This window comes from Quercus lobata, chromosome 9 (genome assembly GCF_001633185.2).
Source record: "Quercus lobata isolate SW786 chromosome 9, ValleyOak3.0 Primary Assembly, whole genome shotgun sequence".
Taxonomy (NCBI): Eukaryota; Viridiplantae; Streptophyta; class Magnoliopsida; order Fagales; family Fagaceae; genus Quercus; species Quercus lobata.
In genome coordinates, this window is record NC_044912.1 from 54,287,932 (window position 1) to 54,295,977 (window position 8,046).

An 8,046-nucleotide genomic window follows, 5' to 3' on the forward strand; every position below is an offset into this window, starting at 1 on the left:
GACTAAATTAACTGCTATAAAAAATGTTAGGACAAAATTAAATGTGACATCAAAATATATGGATTAAAATGATATTTTGGTCTAATTTTTTTTTTAATAATCCAATAATAACTATGATTAAAAAAGAATTTTTTTTATTTGGATCTGGAAAACTAGAGTACGCTTGGATAGTTTATAGGTGAACACAAATCTTCTATCTCACTTTTTGTGTTTTATTAGAGAAATTTAACGGCCACAACATTTTCACGACATTTTTTCAATACATTATAGGTAGTAAGTTATTATTAGTTATAATTTAAATCTACAACTTAAATTATTTTTTTATTTATTCATAACAATCAATAATAACCCGCAACTTAGGATTTGTTGTGAAGTTATTGTAAAAATGTTATGAACATAGTATTTTCTTTTATTTTATGCTTCATCAATTATGATATCCCAAATATTTGATTTTTCTTTTTTTTGAAATTTTATAAGATGTTAAACATGTATAATTTCTAACTAACAAAGTTTTTGTATAGTTTTTTTCTTTTTTGAGAAGAAAGTTTTCGTATGGTTGATTCTTCTTCTATGCATAGGTAACCCATAAACCTTTGGTTTGTTTTATTTACAAACTTCACCTCCAAAAAAAAAAAAAAAAAAAAAAAAAAACAATTATTTATTTCAAATTTGCTTTCTTTCTATTCGAATAATATATATATATATATATATATATATATATATATATAAAACTGAAACTTTTGACTTTTTGTTGACCTTTCCAGAACTTGCCACATCATTATCATTTTATAATTTTTTGACAAAACTGTATTTTATAATTTTTTTTTTAGTCTTATCTTCTTTTCCTATAATTTCTAAGTAGCAGCCACCGCCCACCATTACAGTATTTTTTGTTTATTTAAAATATACATCCTACTTAATTGACACCTATATGAGAAACTATTCAAATTCTACTACAATTTATTTGTTCATATCCTATCAAATTCTTTTTCTTTTTTTTGAATAAATGATAAAACAAAAGTAGCCACCTCTCACCATTATGGTTATTTATTTATTTATTTATTTATTTAAAATATACATCCTACTAGGTTGATACCTATACAATAGTAATAATACTTATTGAAAACTATTTTAAATTATAAAATAATTTTTTTAATTAATAGTTTTTTCATGTAAGACTATTTATTTTTTAAAATATATATAATTTTAAATTTAATTATTCCGTACACCCAACGAGTTAGCGACTACATGCCAAAATGTGATATAGAAATCCAAAAAAAATGGGACAATGTTTGTATTGGTTTTATAGACAAGTGTTCAAATCAATCCGGTCCCAACACACAACTTGCATTAGCCGACGGCCGTCAGTCTCACTTGGACACTACCTCGTGTTCATACTCCTAGACTTTACTTGGACACCTACCTCGTGTTCATACTCCGAAACAGTCTAGTGACACCATTTTTCCTGGATAACTGGTCCATACCTTGTTTTCATAAATATTATGCTAATGCCACGTAAAGTGTAACAATTTGTACCACGATTCGTCACTTGGGCAAATTGTGAGTAGTAGAAAAGTGACCTTACATAGACTCATTATCACTTCTCTACTGACTCACAACTCGCCGTATGGGCAAGTTGTGATACAAATTGTGCTGCTTTATGTTGCTGTAGCATAGCTCGTCCCCATAAATGCCAACTTTTCCTTCACGCTCGTGATCTTGATAAGAATCTTGATAAGAACAACAACCTCAATTGTTGGTCTCTAAAAGTTCCTAGTGAAATAATTCCATTATAAAGCACCACCACCAGCTTTATTTTAGATTCATTCACATACTTGAGAGTTGAGATTCCAACCCATACTCTCTCTTTATATAAAGGAAAAAGAAGTTATGGGTAAAAATGAGAGGGAGGAGAATGGTGTTGATCCAGAAAATCACAACCAGGAGGAGGGGGAGAAGAAGAAGCAGCTGAAAGAAGAAGAGTTGTCAGTGGAGAGGATATTTGAGAACCAAGAAGTTCCATCATGGAGAAAGCAGCTGACAGTGAGAGCCTTTGCGGTGAGCTTTGCGTTGAGCATACTGTTCAGCATCATAGTCATGAAACTCAATCTCACCACAGGTATTATACCTTCTCTCAATGTCTCTGCTGGACTCTTGGGCTTCTTCTTCGTCAAGACTTGGACCAAGTTACTTCACAAGTCTGGCCTTTTGAGACAGCCCTTTACAAGGCAAGAAAACACTGTTATCCAGACCTGTGTTGTTGCCTCCTCCGGAATCGCCTATAGTGGTATGCTTTCTTTTCTTTTACCCTTCACAACTACTCTACTTTCTTGTTTTGATATTATTTCTGACATAAATTAAATGGATTAGTTAGAAGTCGGGTTTTTGTGTGATGGCAATGCCTCTTCCACTAAAACTGACACTTTACTGGTTTTAGTCGAAAATTAGTCATTAAGAAAGAAAAAATATAGAGTAGGGTAGGAATTTTAATTTGTTCATTGGATTTTAAGTAACGAAGGGTTTTGAGAATATGTGTGGGCAAAACCATTGAATTAACGAATTTATTGCACACTTGATCTATGACTAAAATCCTTGAATCAGATTATATTCTTCTTCTTCCCCATTTATTGTTATTTTTTCGTTTTTAATTATGACATATCTATATGCTAAGCATAAATCTGACTTTTACTTTGTTAGTCATAGTGACCGCCAATTGCCAAAGAGTCAATCTTGTCATCTAAATTCTAAGCAAGTGTTTGAGAATTATCAACATAGATTGAAAATACAACTATCTTCCTTTTTATAAGTCAAAGATTTTTTGCCTGTCACTTTTAGGCAGACTCTATCATGCTTATCAGTATCAGGAATCGCTGGACGGCATTGGAGCCTCACATATCACTGATTTTTGGACATATTTTGATTTTATATAATTAAGGAGTCAAAAAAATCGGCTGCTAATTTAAAAAATAAATAAATAAAATTGATGATTCCTAGGAAAAACAAACGCATATCATTAAACCTTTCCATTTCCACTCCTAAAAGAGAATATTTTAGTGCGTCTAATTAGTTTCCATAGAGCAAACCTCATAGTTTTAAATCTTATTATCTCATATAAAAAAAAAATAAAAAAAAAAATAGAAAGGGTGAATATTGTGGTCCATCCCAGCCAAAATATCTCTATTAATTTTGATGAAGGGGAAAAAAAAAGTTCCACCCATCATAGTAATAAATATTGAAGTGTGCCAATGTTTTTCTATTAGTTTTGTTAAAAGGAAAGCAACGGAAAGTTTTATCTTATGTAATGTGCTACCCACATAGTATAGTATTATATAGAACAAGTGGCATGAAAGTCCTTTTTTTTTTTTAATAAGCTCCATAATTGTCCGGTTTTATCTTGTCTCTTTTCATAGGATGATGCATGTGGACAGTGAAATGGCACATGCTTCGATAATCTTACCTCCAAATCATGCACAAAAAACTAAATTGTTTTGTAACTTAGAAGAAAGATTCCAGTTCACCCATAAACAAACAAATAAATAAAATAAGAAGAGCATATGGAAAAACTATGATAAAATGAGGGGAGAAAAAAAATTTAAGTAGGAAAAAGCATGTAATCTTCCTTTGCACATATTCTTAAAAGGATCATTGTTATCCATAGGCCATTTTAGTCCTCATCTTGTTTCCCACTGACCATGATCTTGTATTTGTGGTTTTGAGAGACAGGCAGAAGTTATTTGCTACTCTCTTTTTTTTTTTGGGGTAAAATAACTGAATTGTATTAGAAAACAAAACAAAGTAATACAGGGGGGAATCCATACGCAAAGCTTTCCAAAATCTGGGAGCCCGGGAGGGGTTCACAACAAAGCCAGCAAAAGAGTTTGTTGCTTCCCACTTACACAACGCGTGAGCCGATACATCCCTGGGGACCCAAACAAAATACAAGATTCAAAAGAATGTGAGAGATTGATTATATCCTAAATTACACCTTGCACTTTCCAGTTGGAGTGTGTACCTCCTAAAATAAAAAAGACTAACAAAATTTTTTGAATCACCCTCAAAAATTACTCCGGGGAAGTACAAACATATTGCTCTTTTATAGTTGAAGAGCTGTGTAAGAACCATATATCACTCTTTCATGACAAATAGTTCATTCTAATACACTTTTTTCCCCATTTGCATTTTAAATTTCCACATTAAGATGTGCTTTTTTTTTTTTTTAGTCTTAACATGTAAAATATATCCTGCGCTAATCAAAATTATTTTTATAATATACAAAGAGCTGAAATTTTAACTTCAGTGAAAGTGAGGGTGTAAATGAGGCTAGTTAAATATATCATTGGGATGTTTCAGCTTGGTTGAATTTTTAAAATAGTGGTTTACACCTTTAATCAAATCCCCACTTGCCCTTGCAAGTTTCATTTGAACAGACTCGACAAAATTGAGCTTTTTTTTTGTATCTCACAGACCTGCATTATTTAGTAGTTTAGTACACATCTCAGCATAAATTTAATAAAGCCTAAGCTTAGTTGTTTTTCTGTGGCAACTGGTGGCTCCTTTTTCTATCATTGCATTAGAGTTCTCTGATCTTGTGTCCATAATCAACATAGGTACTCCAATTTTTTAAGTCCTAATACTTTCAACTTGGGTACCGTTTATCCAAAAATAAATGCTGTGTCAATAACCTATGTAATATATGGTGATTCCTTAAATATATATGAGATTTAATTTTTCCTTCTATTTTTTTTCTTGTACAAAGATATGTTTAACTTGTCCAAATATCATCTGGAAAGTGGAGTGTTGCACCAAAACTCCAAGTTTTGTTGTGTCAAGTTTCTAAACATGATTCATGATGAAAATATGACCAAATATATACGACAAACAAAAATTATTTAGTATAATTTAGAATCAATAACATTTTTCTCAAACTTGACTCTTACTGGTAGACTGAAAATTCTATCTTTTGATTGATATGTACTGACAGGAGGTTTTGGAAGCTACCTCTTTGCAATGACTGAACGTATAGCCAAACAATCAACAGATACACTTGATGTCAAAAAACTATCTTTGGGATGGATCATCGGCTTTCTCTTTATAGTTAGCTTTCTTGGACTCTTCTCAGTGGTGCCTCTTCGAAAGGTAAACAGAATATTTGTGCATTTTCAGTGAATATACACTTTTCATTGATGGGGAAAAAAGAAAAGAAAAGAAAAACAACTTTGGAAATAAGTTCATTGAACACAAGTAAACTTTGTCATAGTGCTTATTTTTCTCCAATGATGTGGATTACGGTTGGTGTCAGATTATGATAATAGACTTCAAACTGACGTATCCAAGTGGTACTGCAACTGCTCATCTTATCAACAGCTTCCACACACCTCAAGGAGCCAAGCTAGCAAAGTAAGGCAGTGTGGCACTTAATGGCTTCTAGTTAAATGCGAAATGAAAATTTACAATATCTTTCTTCGGTGATTCTACTTTTCCAGGAAACAAGTGAGAGAGTTGGGCAAAATTTTCACCTTCAGCTTTTTATGGGGTTTCTTTCAATGGTTCTATACTGCTGGAGATAATTGTGGGTTTACAAGTTTTCCTTCATTAGGGCTTAAAGCATTTGATAACAGGTAAATCAATAGCTACCCTCCACTTTCCTTTTAATAAGAAGTTCATTTTACTTTATGTAAAGAATAAATTGCATTAGTAGGCTTTTTGCTTCAACTAAGCCCTATTCTTTATGAATGTTTTGGCTAATACTAATTCGTGATTACCTGCAGATTTTATTTTGATTTCTCAGCAACATATGTTGGTGTAGGAATGATTTGCCCCTATATTATAAATATATCAGTTCTGCTTGGAGGGATTGTTTCCTGGGGTCTGATGTGGCCCCTCATAGAAGATAGACAAGGTGACTGGTATCGTGCAGACCTCGGCTCAGGCAGCCTTAGTGGTATTCAAGGTTACAGGGTAAATTCCCACTCAAAGAGACAATTTCATGAAGGCTTTTTATTTATTAAAAAAATTAATTTATTATAGCTTTATACAGGTATTTATTGCCATAGCCATGATCCTGGGAGATGGTCTATATAACTTCCTCAAGGTTCTAAGTCGAACCCTCTTAGGTTTGTTTCATCAGCTCCGGTACAAAGATTTGAGCTCTGAACTCCCTGTTGCAGACCATTCTTCTGATGTGAGCTCTCAGTCTCAACTCTCATATGATGACAAGCGACGGACCCAACTCTTTCTCAAAGATCAAATTCCAATAATGTTTGCCGTTGGAGGCTATGTTGCTATTGCTGCCATCTCTATGGCCACTCTTCCACATATCTTTCACCAACTCAAATGGTATTACATATAGGTCATCTACATATTCGCACCCACATTGGCTTTCTGTAATGCATATGGTTGTGGGCTCACTGATTGGTCCCTTGCATCCACATACGGAAAGCTTGCCATCTTTATTATTGGAGCATGGGCGGGTGCTGCACATGGTGGAGTTCTTGCAGGCCTGGCAGCTTGTGGAGTAATGATGAACATTGTCTCGACAGCCTCTGACTTAATGCAGGATTTCAAGACTGGCTACTTGACACTGGCTTCACCCCGTTCTATGTTTGTGAGCCAAATAATCGGCACAGCAATGGGCTGTGTGATTTCCCCTTGTGTGTTTTGGCTATTTTACAAGGCCTTTGATGACCTTGGGCAACCTAAGAGTCAATACCCTGCTCCTTATGCTGTTGTGTACCGCAACATGGTTTTGTTGGGGGTAAAGGGCTTCTCAAGTCTGCCAAAGAATTGCCTTATACTCTGTTATGTGTTCTTTGGTGCAGCCATTCTGATCAATTTGACTAAAGATTTGGTGGGTAAAAAGTGGGGACGGTTCATTCCACTTCCAATGGCAATGGCAATACCTTTCTATATAGGATCATATTTTGCCATTGATATGTGTCTTGGAAGCTTAATATTGTTTGTGTGGGAAAAAATAAACAAGGCCAAGGCAGATGCTTTAGCACCTGCGGTAGCCTCTGGTTTGATATGTGGGGATGGGATATGGACTTTGCCTGCTTCTATCCTTGCTCTGGCTGGGGTTAAGCCACCAATTTGTATGAAGTTTCTGTCAAGAGGGAATAATGCTAAGGTTGATGCATTCTTAGGATCATAGGGCTAAGTTTAGTATATAAGAAATGAATGTGAAGTCAACCTGGTGCATCCAAGGACTTGTAAAATAACACTGAATTTTTTTTTAGCTTTAATTTCTGTTGTGAAGACAAGAATAGGTATAGCAAAGCAGCCATAAATGTGATCATAAGATTATGTATGTTTTTACCAGACTTTATTAACAGCAAAGTAAGAGTATGTTTGGTAACTGTTTTTTTCCTTTATTTTTTTGTTTTTAAAATAATTTTCTATTTTTGAAACTAAAAAACTTATTTGGCAACTCAAAATGGACAAAGAACAAAAATTGTTCTCAAAATTTAATTTGTGAAAGAAACTGAAAACATGCAAAAGACTGTTTTCAGTTTTTAATTTTCAAAAGTCAATGAAAACATACATTTAATTAAATGAATCTGTCTCATTTAATAAGTTTGCATTGGGGTTCAAATCCTAGTAACAACATATTTTAATATTTTCTATTTTTTTTCTTCAAAAAACTATCTTTTTAATTTCTACTAACCAAACATGTTTTTGATTTCAAAAATACAAGAAAATTGTTTTTTCTTTATATACCCAAAAACAAGTTTTTGAAAATAGAAAACAAAAACTGTTATCAAACATAACTTCATCTCTTCTCTCTCTCCCTTGTGGGCAGATGTGAATATTTTTTCTGAAATATTGGATGACTTCTTTTCTCTGCTGCTTACATATCCCTGTTTTCCCACCACGTCTCCTTAGGTGGCTTTGACTTATAGAGAAAATTTTTAAACACTAATGTTATGGCTGGTACAGATTATGTTGTTAGTGTAACTGAGAATTGATATTTTGTGAAACTTCGTGGGGATGCATTTGCATCATCTCTCCAGGCAAAGATGAGAATTGCTTGAAGAATTTGACAGTGTT

The 8,046-nt window shown here is 33.4% G+C and overlaps 1 pseudogene; it reads left to right on the forward strand.

Annotated features, from left to right (window-relative positions):
- Positions 1–1,681: 1,681 nt before the first annotated feature.
- LOC115960428 lies at positions 1,682–7,354 on the forward strand (annotated as a pseudogene).
- Positions 7,355–8,046: the final 692 nt, after the last annotated feature.